The following is a 17,194-nucleotide window of genomic DNA, read 5'->3' on the forward strand; positions in this document are numbered from 1 at the left end:
ACAAGAGACTCATTTTGAACCTAAAGATACATTCAGACTGAAAATGAAGGAATGGAATATGATCTTTCATGCCAATGGACCTCAAAAGAAAGCTGGTGTAGCAATTCTCATATCAGACAGATTGGATTTTAAACTAAAGACTACAGTTAGAGACACAGAAGGGCACTATATTATTCTTAAAGGAGGTATCCAACAAGTGGATATGACAATTATAAATATATATGCCCCCAACAGGGGAGCAGCAAGATACACAAGCCAACACTTAACCAGAATAAAGAGACATATAGACAAAAATATGTTAATTGTAGGGGACCTCAACACTCCACTATCAGAAATAGACAGAACACCCATGCAAAAAATCGACAAAGAAACAAGGGCTTTGAATGCCATAATCAACGAATTGGAACTCATAGATATATATAGAACATTACACCCCAGAACTAAAGAATACTCATTCTATTCTAATGCCCATGGAACATTCTCAAAAATAGACCATGTTCTGGGACACAAAACAGGTCTCAACCGATACCAAAGACTGAAATTATTCCCTGCATATTCTCAGACCAAGATGCTTTGCAATGGGAACTCAACCACAAGGAAAAATTTGGAAGAAACTCAAACACTTGGAGACTACAAACCATTCTGCTCAGGAATGACTTGATAAACCAGGAAATCAAAAATCAATTTAAACAATTGATGGAGACCAACGAGAATGAAACACAACGGTCCAAAACCTATGCAATACTGCAAAGGCAGTCCTAAGGGGGAAATACATAGCCATCCAAGCCTCACTCAAAAGAATAGAAAAACCTAAAATGCAGTTTTTATATTCTCACCTCAAGAAGCTGGAGCAGCAACAGAGGGATAGACCTAATCCATGCACGAGGAAGCAGTTGACCAAGATTTGAGCAGAAATCAATGAATTAGAAACTAGGAGTACAGTAGAGCAGATCAACAGAACTAGAAGCTGGTTCGTTGAGAGAATCAATAAAATTCACAGACCAATGGCAAGATTTATCCAAAAGAATAGAGAAAGGACCCAAATTAATAAAATTAGCCATGAAAAAGGAGAGGTCACAGCCAACACCAATGAAATTGGAAGGATTATTAGAAACTTTTATCAACAGCTTTATACCAGTAAATTAAGCATTCTGGAAGAGATGGAGGCCTTCCTGGAAACTTATAAACTACCAAGACTGAAACAGGAAGAATTTGATTTTTTAAACAGTCCACTTAATTGTGAAGAGATTGAGTCAGTGATAAACAACCTTCCAGAAAACAAAACTCCAGGCCTGGATGGTTTTCCTGGGGAATTCTACCAAACATTCAAAGAAGAAATAATACCTATTCTCCTAAAGCTATTTCAAAAAATAGAAACAGAAGGAAAGCTACCAAACCCATTCTATGAGGCCAATATTACCTTGATCCCCAAACCAGGCACACCCCATCAAAGAGGAGAACTGCAGACCGATTTCCCTAATGAACATGGATGCCAAAATCCTCAACAAGATCCTGGCTAATAGAATCTAACAGTACACTAAAAGGATTATCAATCATGACCAAGTGGGATTCATCCCTGGGATGCAAGGGTGGTTCAACATTCACAAATCTATCAGTATCTTAGATTTTATCCTGAAAGAAAAATTTAAAAATCATATGATTCTCTCAATAAATGCACAAAAAGCATTTGACAAAATACAGCATCCTTTCCTGATTAAAACCCTTCAGAGTGTAGGGACAGAGGGTACATTTCTCAATCTCATAAAAGCCATCTATGAAAAGCCTACAGCAAATATCATTCTCAATGGGGAAAAGCTGGAAGCCTTTCCCTTAAGATCAGGAACATGACAAGGTGCCCACTCTCGTCACTATTATTCAACATAGTACTAGAAGTCCTTGCAACAGCAATCAGACAACAAAAAGGGATAAAGTTATCCAAATCAGCAAAGAAGAAGTCAAAATGTCTCTCTTCGCAGATGACATGATAGTCTATATGGAAAACCCAAAAGAATCCACTCCAAAACTATTAGAAGTTATAGAGCAATTCAGTAATGTGGCGGGATACAAAATCAATGCTCATAAATCAGTTGCATTTCTATACACAAATAATGAGACTGAAGAAAGAGATACTAGGGAATCCATCCCATTTACAATAGCACCAAAAACCATAGGTTACCTTGAAATTAACTTAACCAGAGATGTAAAGGACCTATATTCTAGAAACTATAAATCACTCTTGAAAGACATTGAGGAAGACACAAAAGGATGGAAAAATATTCCATTGCTCATGGATTGGAAGAATTAACATAGCTAAAATGTCCATGCTACCCAGAGCAATCTACACTTTCAATGCTATCCCTATCAAAATACCAAGTACTTTTTTCAAAGAACTGGAACAAATAGTCCTTAAGTTTATATGGAACCAGAAAAGGCCCCGAATCGCCAAGGAACTGTTGAAAAGGAAAAACAAAGCTGGGGGCATCACAATGCTGGATTTGAGCTGTACTACAAAGCTGTGATTACAAAGACAGCATGGTACTGGCACAAAAATGGACACATAGACCAATGGAACAGAATAGAGAACCCAGAAATGGACCCTTGGCTCTTTGGGCAACTAATCTTTGTTAAAGCAGGAAAAAGCACCCTGTGGAAAAAAGACAGTCTCTTCAATAAATGGTGCTGGGAAAATTGGTCAGCTACATGCAAAAGAATGAAACTTGACCACTCTCTCACACCATACACAAAGATAAAATCCAAATGGATGAAAGACCTCGATGTCAGACAGGAATCCATCAAAATCCTAGAGAACGTAGGCAGCAACCTCTATGACATTGGCCAAAGCATCCTGTTTCATGACACAAGTCCAAAGGCAAGAGAAACAAAAGATAAAATAAACTTCTGGGGCTTCATCAAGATAAAAAGCTTCTGCACAGCCAACGAAACAGTCAAAAAAGCTAAGAGGCATCCCACGGAATGGGAGAAGATATTTGCAAATGATGCTACAGATAAAAGACTGGTATCCAAGATCTACAAAGAACTTCTCAAACTCAATACGTGAGAAACAAATAAACAAATCATAAAATGGGCAGAAGATATGAACACACACTTTTCCAATGATGACATACAAATAGCTAACAGAGAAATGAAAAAATATTCAAAATCATTAGCCATCAGGGAAATTCATATCAAAACCACATTAAGATACCACCTTACACCAGTTAGAATGGCAAAAATTGACAAGGCAAGAAACAACAATTGCTGGAGAGGATGTGGAGAAAGGGGATCCCTCCTACATTATTGGTGGGAATACAAGTTGGTACAGCCACTCTGGAAAACAGTGTGGACATCCCTTAAAAAGTTAAAAATGGAGCTACCCTATGATCCAGCCATTGCACTACTGGGTATTTACCCCAAAGATACAGATGTAGTGAAGAGAAGGGCCATATGCACCCCAATGTTCATAGCAGCATTGTCCACAATAGCCAAATCGTGGAAGGAGCCGAGATGCCCTTCAACAGATGACTGGATTACGAAGTTGTGGTCCATATATACGATGGAATATTACTCAGCTATCAGAAAGAACGAGTTCTCAACATTTGCTGCAACATGGACGGCACTGGAGGAGATAATGCTAAGTGAAATAAGTCAAGCAGAGAAAGACAATTATCATATGGTTCGTCTCAATTTTGGAACATAAGAACTAGGAAGATCAGTAGGGGAAGAAAGGGATAAAGAAAGGGGGGGTAATCAGAAGTGGGAATGAAGCATGAGTGACTATGTATTCTGAGAAACAAACTGAGGGCTTCAGAGGGAGGGGGTGGGGGAATGGGATAGACTGGTGATGGGTAGTAAGGAGGGCACAGAATGCATGGTGCAGTGGGTGTTATACGCAACTAATGAATCATCGAACTTTACATCAGAAACCAGGGATGTATCTTACTTAAAGGGTCTATTGAACAAGAAGTTCTAATAATTGTAAATATTCACACTCCTAACATGAGAGCCACCAGTTATATAAACCAATTAATAACCAAAGTAAAGAAACACATTGATAATAATACAATAGTAGAGGGATATAACACCCCACTCTCAGCAGTGGACAGATCATCTAAGCAGAAGATCAACAAGGAAACAAGCGTTTTGAATAACACACTGGACCAGATGGACTTCACAAATATATACAGAATACACAGTCTTCTCTATTAGATAAGGAACATTTTCCAGAATAGATCACATACTGGTTCACAAATCAGTTCGCAACTGTTATCAAAAGTTGCAATTACTCTCTATGTATTTTCAGACCACAATGCTTTGAAAGTTGAACTCAATCACGAGAGGATATTTAGAAGGAACTCACATACTTGGAGGTTAAAGAGTATCCTACTAAAGAATGAATGGGTCAATCAGGAAATGAAAGCATTTAGAAAATTCATGGAAAAAAAATGAGAACACACCTGTTCAAAACCTATGGGATACAGCAAAGGCAGTCCTAAGAGGGAAGTACTTGACACTACAATCCTTTTTTCAAGGAACATGAAAAGTCTCAAATACACAACTTAACCATACACCTTAAAGAACTGGAGAAAGAAAAAACAAATAAAGCCTAAATCAAAATGGAGATGAGAATTAATAAAAATTAGAGCAGAAATCAATGAAATAGAAACCAAAAGAACCATAGAACAGATATACAAAACTTGGAGCTGTTTCTTTGAAAGAATTTTAAGATTGATAAACCCCTAACCAGAATTATCAAGAACAAAAAAGAAAACTCATTGTATGAAGTCTGCATTACCTTGATTTCAAAACCAGACAAAGACCCCACAAAAAGGAGAATTACAGACCAATATCTTTGATGCACATGGATGCAAAAATTCTTACCATGATACTAGCCAAAAGGATTCAATAGTACATTAAAAGGATTATGCTCCACAGCAAAGTGGGATTTTTTCCTGGGCTGCAAGGGTGGTTCACCATTCACAAATCAATCAATGTGATACACTGTATTAATAAAAGGGAGGACAAGAACCATATGATCCTCTGAATAGGTCCAGAAAAAGTGTTTGACAAAGTACAGCATCCTTTCTTGATAAAAACCCTCTGCCATGGGGTATAGAGGGATCATGTCTCAATATCATAACAACCATCTATGAAAAATCTACAGTAGATATCATTCTCAGTTGGGGGAAAACTGAAAGCTTTTCCCCTAAGCTCAGGAACATGACAGGGATGTCCACTCTCACCAGTGTTGTTCAAGATTGTACTAGAAGTCATAGCTTCAACAATCCGACAACAAAAATAAATAAAAGATATTCAAATTGCAAAGAAGAAGTCAAACTCTCACTCTTCATAGATTACGTGATACTTTATGTGGAAAACCCAAAAGACTCCACCCCAAAGTTGCTAAAACTCACACAGAAATTCAGCAACATGTCAGGATACAAAGCCAACGCACAGAAATCAGTTGCATTTCTATACACTAACACTGTAACTGACAAAAGAGAATTTGAGGAATTGATTCCATTTATAATAGCACCAAAACCCATAAGATACCTATCTATAAACCTATCCAAAGAGGTAAAGGGTCTATACTCTAGAAACTGCATAACACATATGAAAGAAATTGAGGAAGACACAAAGGGATGGAAAAACATTTCATGCTCAAGGATTGGAAAAACAAACATTGTTAAAATGTTTATGCTGCCCAGAGCAATCTACACTTTCAATGCATTCCTTATCAAAATACCATCAACATTTTTCAGAGATCTGGAACAAAAAATGCTAAAATTCGTATGGAAGCAGAAAAGACCCTGAATCAACAAGGGAATGTTGAAAAATAAAACCAAAGCTGGGGGCATCACAATTCCTGATTTCAATCTCTATTACAAAGCTGTGATCACCAAGACAGCATGGTATTGGCACAAAAACAGACACGTAGATCAATGGAATAAAATTGAGATCCCAGAAATGGACACTCAACTCTATGGTCAACTAATCTTTGACAAATCAGGAAAAAAATATCCAATGGAAAAAAGACAGTCTCCTCAATAAATGGTGCTGGGAAAACTGGACAGCCATATGCAGAAGAATGAAACTCAACCATTCTCTTACACCATACACAAAGAGAAACTCAAAATGGATGAAGGATCTCAATGTGAGAAAAGAATCCATCAAAATCCTAGAGGAGAACATAGGCAGTAACCTCTTTGACATTGGACACAGCAATTTATTTCAGGACATGTCTCTAAAGGCAAGGGAAACAAAGGAAAAAATAAACTTGTGGGACTTCATCAAGATAAAAAGCTTCTGCACAGAAAAGGAAACAGTCAACAAAACTAAGAGGCAATCCACTGAATGGGAGAAAATATTTGCAAGTGACATTTCAGCCAAAGGGCTGGTATCCAAGGTCTGTAAAGAACTTCTCAAACTCAACACCCAGAAAAACAAATAATCCAGCCAAGAAACAGGAAGAAGACATGAACAGACACTTCTCCAAAGAAGACATACGAATGGCTAACAGACATATGAAAAAAATGTTCATCACCAGCCATCATGGAAATAGAAATCAAAACCACAATGAGATACCACCTTACACCAGTTAGAATGGCAAAAATTAACACGACAGAGAGCAACAAATTTTGGTGAAGATGTGAAGGGGGAACCCTCTTACACTGTTAGTGGTAATGCAAGCTGGTGCAGCCACTCTGGAAAACGGTATGGAGGTTGATCAACATGTTAAAAATAGAGTTCCCCTATGACCCAGAAATTGTGGTACAGATGTAGTGAAAAGAAGGGGCACATGTACCCCAAAATTCATAGCAGCATTTTCCAAAATAGCCAACTGTGGAAGATATGCCCTTCAACAGATGAATGGATAAAAAAGATGTGGTTCATATATACAATGGAATATTACTCAGCCATCAGAAAGCATGAATATCCACAATTTGCATCAACATGGATGGAAGTGGAGGGGATTATGCTAAGTGAACTAAGTCAAGCAGAGAAAGACAATTATCATATGGTTTCACTCATATATGGAACATAAGAAATAGCACGGAGGACCACAGGGGAAGGGAGGGAAAACTGAATGGGAAGAAATGAGAGAGGGAGAGAAACCATGAGAGACTCTGGACTCTGGGAACCAAACTGAAGGTTACAGAAGGGAGGGGCTAGGGGGATTGGGTAACCAGGAGATGGCTATTAAGGAGGGCACATGTTGTGATGAGCACTGTGTTTTACATGCAACTAATGAATCGTTGAACACTACGTCAAAAGCTATATGCTGGCTAACTGAATATAATAAAAAATAAAATAAAAACAACAATAAAAATAAAAATGTTTCTTGCATGGCTGCTTTATTGGTGAGCTCCTTATTTTTTTGTTTGTCTGGGAACTCTTCATCTCTCCTATTCTGAATGACAGACTTGCTGGATAACATATTCTTTGCTGCATATTTTTCTCATATATCATTTTGAATATACCATGCTACTTTTTTTCTGGCCTGCCAAGGTATACTGTGTACCTGATTTGTCTTCCCTAGTACGATAAGGACTTTTTCTCCTTGCTTCTTTTGGGATTCTTTCCTTGTCCAGATTTTTTTGAATTTATTGGGGGTTTTCTGTGCTTCTTGGATTTCGGTGTTCATTTCCTTTCTCAGAGTAGGCAAGTTTTCAGTTATGATTTGAGGAAATTAACCTTCTGCACCCTTTTTTCCCCCTCATCTTCTGGCACTTCTTTTTTTTTTAGATTTTATTTATTCATTTGAGAAAGAGTGACAGAGCACAGGTAGGGGGAGAGACATAGGGAGAGGGAGAAGCAGACTCCCGGCTGAGCTGGGAGCCCAACACGGGGCTCAATTCCAGGACCTGGAGATCATGACCTGAGCCAAAGGCAGACGCCAATACTTTTCTTTCCCTCTTCTTTTCAGTTTCATTTTCCATAATTTATCTTCTGTATCACTGATTCATTTTTGTGCTTTGTCCATCCTTGTCATTGCATCCAGTCAGTTTTGCATCTCTGCTATAGCAATTTTTTATTTCAGCCTGACTAGTTTCAGTTCTTTTATCTCTGCAGTAATGAATACTCTACTGTCTTTTATACTTCTCTCAATTCTAGCTAGTGTCCTTATAATTGTGTTTTTCAATTCTGAGGTAGAGATCTTACTTATATCTGTTTTGATTAAATCCCTGGCAATGATTTCTTCCTGCTCTTCCTTTTGAGATGAATCCCTGTGCCTTGTCTTTTTGTCTCGGTCAGTGTGTGTGTGTGTGTGTGTGTGTGTGTGTGTGTGTGTGTGTGTGTGTGTATGTGTTAGGAAAGTCTTTTATATTCCTGCTCCTGAGAGTAATGGCTATATTAAGAAGAGATCCTATATTGTATTGGACCTGGTGTTTCAGGGAGCATTTCAGAGTGTGCACTCTGCTGTTGTATTTTGGCTGCTTTTTCCCTCAAGTCAGTCTTCTGCAGATTTTCTCCTTACCTGCAGTGGAGAATGTTTGGAGCTTGTCCATCATGTGGCATGTTTTAATGAGGTCTGTTTTGTTCTCTTTATTAAAGGGAGCTAGATACTATTTCCCCTAGACCTGGTTTTGCAGCACCCTATGATCAGTAGACTTGGTGTCTATTAGGTGTTTATGTTGGTCGTCTGGGTGAAGGGCCTTCTACACTGGTTCTCAGGCATACTTGCTGTAGGAAAGATGCCCCTGCAGGGTGGCAGGGCTTCGTGTGATTTCAGCCTCCACTGAGGGTTCTCTGTTGCTCACCGAAGTCTGTCAGTGATGAGGGGAAGGAGTGAAAATGACATTGACTTGCGTTCCTATCCCTGGATCAGTGGGTTCATGCCTGCCAGTATTCAGGAAGCCCTCACAGAAGAGTGAATAATCTCCCCCCCGCCTTGTGTCCCCAGCTTCTATAAGATCACTGCCTTTACCCTGTCTGTGTCTGAGCTGTCTTCCAGGTAGCACAGTTCTCCTGGGTTTTTTTTTTTTTGTTTATCTCAAGCACATGTCTTGGTTCAAAATTCAAATTTTAAGAACCCTATGTGGTGTGGACCTGCACTGATCTCTGGGGGAGGGTCTCACCACCCTGTGGCTGGTGGCGGTTTGCCCCAGAAAAGTGGTCATTCAACCACACAGCACTTCTGATCTTATGGTATAAGGGCAGCAAAAAGCTGGCACCGAGATTTGCTGCCCTCATCATGTATCTCTGCTCCTATGCTAATGGACAGGGCAGTATGTTGGCACCACCCAGTTCTTTTGTCCCTGGAGAGGCTGTGCCACTTCTCCCAAATGCACTCCAAGAAGGGGAACTCTTTCTCCCCATGCATCCAGGTGATCCTCAGACTGCTCACTCTGCTCCCAGGACTCTGCCGTCCTTCTCCACAAGAGCACTGCTAAGCCTACCAAGCATGACCCCAATGGTGCAGATTTCTAAAACTTCAGACTTTGAGCTCCACTGCTTATAAGGACTTGCAGTAGTCAGCCCCTCTTCTTTTTGCAGTTAATGGTTTTGAGGAAGAGATTTTCTTGTACAATCCCCTGGAGGTTGATTTCTCTCACTCTCTCTCTTCCTCTCTCTTTCTCTCTCATTCTTCACTCTATGATCAGGGCTTCTCCCCACCCTCCACAGCACCTGGGATTCTTTTCTTCCCAAAATCGACACTCAGTAACTCCTACATTCCATGATGTGGCCATTTTTCTCCTTTTAGATGTGCAGTTTGTTCTCTCAGTCTTTAGATCAATTTCTTGGGTATTCAGAATGATTTGATATTTATCAGCTGTGTTAGAAAAATGAGCCAAGCATAGGGTTCCCTTACTACTCTGCCATCTTAACTCCTCTCCTCTCCCTGAAGTCTCCCATGCTTTTCTCAAGCCCAACAAGTATTGTTATGATTGTTGCTTCAAATTCTTCATCAAACATATTACTTATATCTGTTTTGATTAGATTTGTAGCCATGAACTTTTCTTATTTCATTTGGAATGAATTCCTCTGTCTTGGCATTTTGTCTAAGTCTCTATCTTCTTTTGTATGTTAGAAAAGCCAGTTATGTTTCCTGCTGCTAAGAGCAATGGTTTGATGAGGAAAAGGTCACATAGTGTCCAGGGCCTGGTACTTCAGTCTTTGTTGTGGAGGGGCAGAAGGAGAGGGAGAGAGAGACTCTTAAGCAGGTTCCATGCTCAGCACAGAGCCCAAAGCAAGGCTCAATCTCAAGACCCCAAGATCAGAACATGAGCCAAAATCAAGAGTTAGATGCTCAACTGACTGAGCCATCCAGGCACCTCAAGCCTGCTGACTTTTTCAACTCAGAACTTTAGGGGCCTGATGTGACAGCATCCTGTGCTGGTTTTCTGGGGGAGGATCTTGCCACACTGGAATTGATGCAGGTTTGACTAAGGACAACTTTTATTCAGGTCAATTTCTTGGGTATTCAGAATTATTTCATAGTTATCTAGTTGTGTTCTGGATGAGACAATCCTAATGTCCTCCTACTATGCTGCCATCTTAGCTCCCTCCTGTCTTTCTGTGTCTGACTTATTTCACTTAGCCTAATGCCCTTGAGGTCTATCTATGTTGTAACAAATAGCAAGATTTCATCGCTTATTACAGCTCAATAATATTCTGTTATGTCTATATGCCACAATTTCTTCATTCATTCATTCATCCATTAATGGATATTTGGGTTGTTTCCATAAATTAGCTATTATATATCATACTGCAATGAACATGGGGGTTTATATATCCTTTCAAATTAGTGTTCTTGTTTTGTTTGGAGAAATACCAAGAAGTGGAATTTCTCAATCATATGGTTGTTTCAACATCATATTGGAAGTCTTGGCCAGAGCAATTAAGCAAGAAAAAATGTCATCTAAATTGTAAAAGAATTAGTAAAATTGTGACTATTTTCAGATGACATGATATTATACAAAGAAATCTCAAAAGACTCCATCAACAAACTATTAGAACTAATAAATGAATTCAGTAAAGTTGCAGGATAAAAATCAATATCCAAAAATCTGTGGGATTTATATATATTAATAATGAATTATCAGAAAGAGAAATTAATAAAGTAATCCCATTTACAATTGCATCAGAAGAATAAAATACCTAGGAATAAATTTAACCAAGAAGTTGAAAGACCTGTATATTGAAAACTACAAGACATTAATGAAATTAATTGAAGAATATTTCATGTTCATGGACTAAAGAATTAAGAATTAAAAGATATGTACTACCCCTGGGGCGCCTGGGTGGCACAGTGGTTAAGCGTCTGCCTTCAGCTCAGGGCGTGATCCCGGTGTTCTGGGATCGAGTCCCACATCAGGCTCCTCCATTATGAGTCTGCTTCTTCCTCTCCCACTCCCCCTGCTTGTGTTCCCTCTCTCGCTGGCTGTCTCTATCTCTGTCAAATAAATAAATAAAATCTTAAAAAAAATAAAAAAATAAAAGATATGTACTACCCCAAACAATATACAGCTTCAATGCAATCCCTATCAAAATTCTAACCTGTGTGTGTATGTGTGGGTGTTTGTGTGTGTGTGTGTGTGTGTGTGTGTGTGTGTGTGTGTGTGAACAAAATAGAAATCCCACAAATAAACTCAAGCATAAATGATCATCTAATCTTTGACAAGGGAGCCAAGAATATTTAATGGGGGAAAGAACAATCTCTTAAATAAATGATATTGGAAAAACTGGATAACCACATGCAGAAAAAAATGAAATTGGACCCTTATCGTACACCACTCACAAAAATTAACTTCAAAGAGAAGACTAAAATATAAGACCCCAAACTATAAAAGTCTTAGAAAAAAACATACAAAAAAGTTCATCGACATTGGTTTTGGCAACGATTTTTTGTATATGATACCAATAGCACATACAACAAAAGCAAAAATAAAGAAGTAGGATTGTATGAAATTTAAAAAAATGTTCAGTACAAAAAAACTATCAACAAAATGAACAACTTATAGAATAGGAAAAAAATATTTGTAAACCATGTATATGATGAGTCAGTCAATATTCAAAATATATAAGGAAATTTTAACTCATTAGCAAAAAAATGAATGAATAAATAAATAAATAAATAAATAAACTGATTTAAAAATGGGGAAAGAAACCAAATAGACTTTTTTTTTCAGAAAAGAACTACAAATGGCCAGCAGTTACATGAAAAGATGTTCAATATCACTAATCAGGGGGTTGTAAATTAAAATCACAATTAGATATCTCCCCACAACTGTTAGGGTGGCCATTATAGAAAACAAAATGATAATGAGTGCTGTTGGCAATGATGTAAAAAAATTGGAACACTTTTGAATTTGTGGGGGGGACATGTGAATTGGTGTAACTGCCATGGAAAACAGTGTGGAGAGTTCTTAAAAATTAAAAATAAAACTACTATATGATCCAGAAATCTAACTTCTAGATACATATCAGAAGGAAATAAAATCACCACGTAATATCTGTACCACCATGTTCATTGTGGCATTGTTCACAAGAGACAAGATATGGAAAAAACCTGAGTGTCCATGAATGAATAAATATATAATACATATTATATGAGTCTATATATTGAATATTCATAACAAAGGAAGTCCTGCTATTTGTGACAACATGGATGGACCTTGACATTATGATAAGTAAAATTTGTCAAAGATAAATTGTGTATGATATCATTTATATGTGGAACCTAAAAAGAAGAACACATACAGAGTAGACTGGTGGTTGCCAGGGACTAGATGTTATGAGAAATAGGGAGATGTTTGTCAAAAGTTACAAATATCCAGGTATAAGATGAATAAGTTTGGGGATCTAATGTACAGCATGATGACTTTATTTAACGATTCTGTATTACATACTTTAAAGTTATGGAGAGTAGATCTTAAATGCTATCAATACAAATAATGGTAAATATGTGTGGTGATGGAGATGCTAATTAACTATTATAGTAATCATTCTGCAATATATACATGTATGAAATTATCACATAGCATACCTCAAACTTATACATGTTACATGACAATTATATCTTAGTAAAGCTGGACAAAAATTTTGAAGTATATCTTATTCATAAGAAATTTAAGTTGTGCATCTCCAAAAACATTCTGGGACATGTTTTCATCAACAGTGATATTTTTTCTCAGGCAGAATATAGTCTTAAAAGAATCCAAGTAAGGAGAGCTACTTTATCCACTGGAAAACTTATTAATTATATTATGGAACATTATTCTAAAAGCTATGTTTGGTTGCTTGTGACCGAATTTGAGAAAGGATGACACAATAACTTTAATTTTTAAGATTATTAATCTTAGCATATTTATTCAGGATGGCATTTGTGATAATGGAGATCCAGTTGGTGAACTAACGGTTTGGAAACTATCAGTAACAATTAACATGTGAGGTAAAAACAGATAATACCTGGGTTTTATTTTCTCTTAATTTCATTTACATATTTATCATTACATTATAAGATTTCATTTCATACATGTCTTTCTCTCACTAAATATGAGCCCTCTGCCGAGAAACCCCTTGTCTCTTCATTCCCCACAATCAATATTACTTGAGCAAATGAATATAGAGTAACTGTTTTTACCCTTCTATCCTTGTTTTGAGTCAGAAAATTGCCAGGTGGCTTAGATAGGCCTCTTCATGAAAAGGAAGGAACAACACAAGGAATCCTCAAGGGTTATTTCTCAAATTAGAAAAAATAAATAAATTCATTTAATTAGCATCTCAATATCTCAATTATGAAATACATTATAGAAGCCTAAGGACAATTATTTATGATAAAGTATTAGAGGAAATTTTGCATGAAATCAAAGGCCACTTCTCAATTTATTCCCTCATATCAAAAACCTTACATTTTCAGAAGTAAAAAAAAATCCCCTTCAATGTGCATTACATATTTGGTTTATCATCAAAACTTGTAAATGCTTTTTAGGTTTGTTTATCATCTAGAGTCTAATTATGCTTCCACCTCAATAGATATCAGGAAGAAATGGAAAATCTGTACAGACCAAAAATGAGTAAAAAGATTGAAACAATCATCAACCTCCCAACACAAAAAATACCTCAGGACCACACAACTTCACTAGCAAATTTTATAAAAACATTTAAGGAATAGTTAGCAACAATTTGTTAGCAATTCCTGGGATGCAAATATGGTTCCAACATATGCAAATCTATAAATGTAATAAATCACGGTAATGGAATAAAAGATAATACATATGTAACCATTGTGATAGATTAACAGAAAACATTTGACAAATCCAACATCCTTTTATAATAAAAACCCCCCAAGAGACTGCATAGAGAAGGAACATAATATAATAAACACCATTTATGTCAGTTCCACAGGTAGCATTAATATCAATGGTAAAAAACTGAATGTTTTCCTTCTAAGATCAGGAATCAGGGAATAGTGCCCACTTTCACAGCTATTACTTAATATAGTATTGGAAATCCTACCTAGGCCAGCTAGGCAAGGCTAAACAATAAAACAAATCCAAATGGGAAAGAAAGAAATAAAATTGTCATTATTTGCATATCATATGATTTTTTATTTAGGAAATCCAAAGACTAAAGCAAAAAAAAAAAACCGTTGGAGCTAAAAAAAACACATTCATAAAGTTGAAAGATACAAAATCAACTTGCAGATATTACATTTCTCTACACTAATAATGAACCATCAAAAAGAGAAATAAAGAAAACTACCACATTCACATAGCATCAAAAGCAATAAAATACCTAGAAAAAAATTGAACAAAGGAATTAAAAATTCTATAAAATGAAAACTATAAGACTTTGGGGTGCCTACCACTTTATATAGCCCCTACCCGGTCGGGTAAGCATCTGAATCTGTTTTGGCTCAGATCATGATCTCATGAGGGGCTGCAAGATTGAGCCCCTCTTTGGGCTCTGTGCTCAGCAGGGAGTCTGCTTAAGGATTCTCTCCCTCCCTCCCTCTCTGCCCCTCCCTCCTGCACTCTCTGTCTCTCTCAAATAAATAAATAAATAAATCTTAACAAAAAATGAAAACTATAAAACCTTGTTAACAAATCCAAGAACACACAAACTAATAGAACATTCATATTCTAGGATCATTAGAATTAATATTGTTAAAATGTCCATAATACCCAAAGCCATCTACATATTCAATGCAATCTGTGTAAATATATTATGACATTCTTCACAAATATAGAAAAAATAGTTCCAAATTTTGTATAGAGCTACATAAGACCCCTAATAGCAAAACAACATTTTAATAAAAACAAAGTCAGATGCATCATGCTTCCTGATTTCAAATGATACTACAAAGATATAGTAATAAAAAGAGTATGGTAATGGCATGCAAATAGAAACAGACCAATGAATTAAAATCACAGAATTTTTTTGCATTTGTTTCCCTTGCCTCAAAAGACATAGCTAGTATGAAGTTGCTACAGTTGCTGTCAAAGAGGTTACTGCCTGTGTTCTCCTTTAGGACTTTTTATCCCACAAACAGATTTATTGGCATTACAAAGGTTTATGTTTTTGTTTTGTTTTGTTTTGTAGATACCAAGGAATTTATTTTATTTTAAATTTATTTGTTTCAAGTTATCATTTAATTCCATTTCTTTAACATATAATGTAATATTGGTTTCAGGAGTAGAATTAGTGATTAATCACTTACACGGAACACATAGTTCTCATCACAAAAGGGACTTCCTTAAGAGCTATCACCTATTTAGCCCATCCCCCACCAACCTCCACTCCATCAACCCTCAGTTTTTCCTCTATAGTTAAGAGTCTTTTATGGTTTGTCTCCCTCTCTTTATTCCCCCTTCCCCTAGTTCATCTGTTTTGTTTCTTTCTTTAAAAGATTTTATTTATTTCTTTGAGAGAGAGAAAGAGACAGAGCACAAGTGGGAGAAGCGGCAGAGGGAGAGTGAAAGGGAGAAACAGACTCCCCATTGAGCATGGAACCTGATGTAGGACTCAGTCCCAGTACCCCAACCCAAAGTCTGACCCTTAACTGACTGAGTCACACAGGTGCCACCACATATTTTGTTTCTTAAATTCCACAAATGAGTGAAATCATGTGGTATTTGTCTTTCTTTAACTGACTTGCCTTGTTTAGCATAATACAGTCTATCTCCATGTCGATCCAAATGGCAAGAAATCATTCTTTTTGATGGCTGAGTAATATTCCATTGAATATGTACACCACACCTTTTTTATCCATTCATAAGTCAATGGACATTTGGGAGTCCTATAGGATTTAGATGGCTTCAGACTCACATTTAGGTCTTTCAGCTTTTCTAATTTTATTTTTGTATATGGTGTAAGAAAGTGGTCCAGTTTCATTCTTTTGCATGTGGCCGTCAAGTTTTCACAACACCAATTCTGGAAAAGACTGTCTTTTTGCCATTGGATATTATTTCCTGCATTGTCAAAGATTAGTTGACCATATAATTATGGGTCCCATTCTGGGTTTTCTATTCTGTTCCATTGATTTACATGTCTGTTTTTGTGCCCATACCATACTATCATGATCACTGCAGCTTTGTAGTACAACTCGAAGTCCAGAAATGGGATGCCTCCAGCTTTGCTTTGTTTTTTCAATATTGCTTTGGCTATTCGGGGTCTTTGTGGTTCCATACAAATTTTAAGATAGTTTGTTCCATCTCTATGAAAAATCTCTATGAAAGGTGGTGTTTTGATAGGGACTACATTAAACATGTAGATTGCTTTGGGTATTATAGACATGTTAACAATATTTGTTCTGCCAATCCATGAGCATGAAATGTTTTTCCATTACTTCGTGTCATCTTCAATTTTGTTCATAAGTGTTTTATAGTTTTCAGAGTACAGATCTTTCACCTCTTTGGTTAGATTTATTCCTAGGTATCTTACTGTTTACGGTGCAATTGTAAATGGAATTGATTCCTTGAGTTCTCTTTCTGCTGCTTCATTATTGATGTATAGAAATGCAACAGTTTCCATACATTGGTTGTGTATCCTGCAACTTTACTGAAGTTCATGTATCAGTTCCAGCAATTTTTTTGGTGGAGTCTTTCAGGTTTTCTACATACTGTATCATGTCCTCTGCAAATAGTGAAAGTTTGACTTCTTCCTTGCTCTTTGGATGCCTTTTCTTTTTGTTGTCTGATTGCTAAGGCTAGGACTTCTAGTATTATGTTAAATAACAGTATCAAGAGTG

Source organism: Ursus americanus, chromosome X (assembly GCF_024610735.1).
Source record: "Ursus americanus isolate L20-20 chromosome X, mUrsAme1.1.p, whole genome shotgun sequence".
Lineage (NCBI taxonomy): Eukaryota > Metazoa > Chordata > Mammalia > Carnivora > Ursidae > Ursus > Ursus americanus.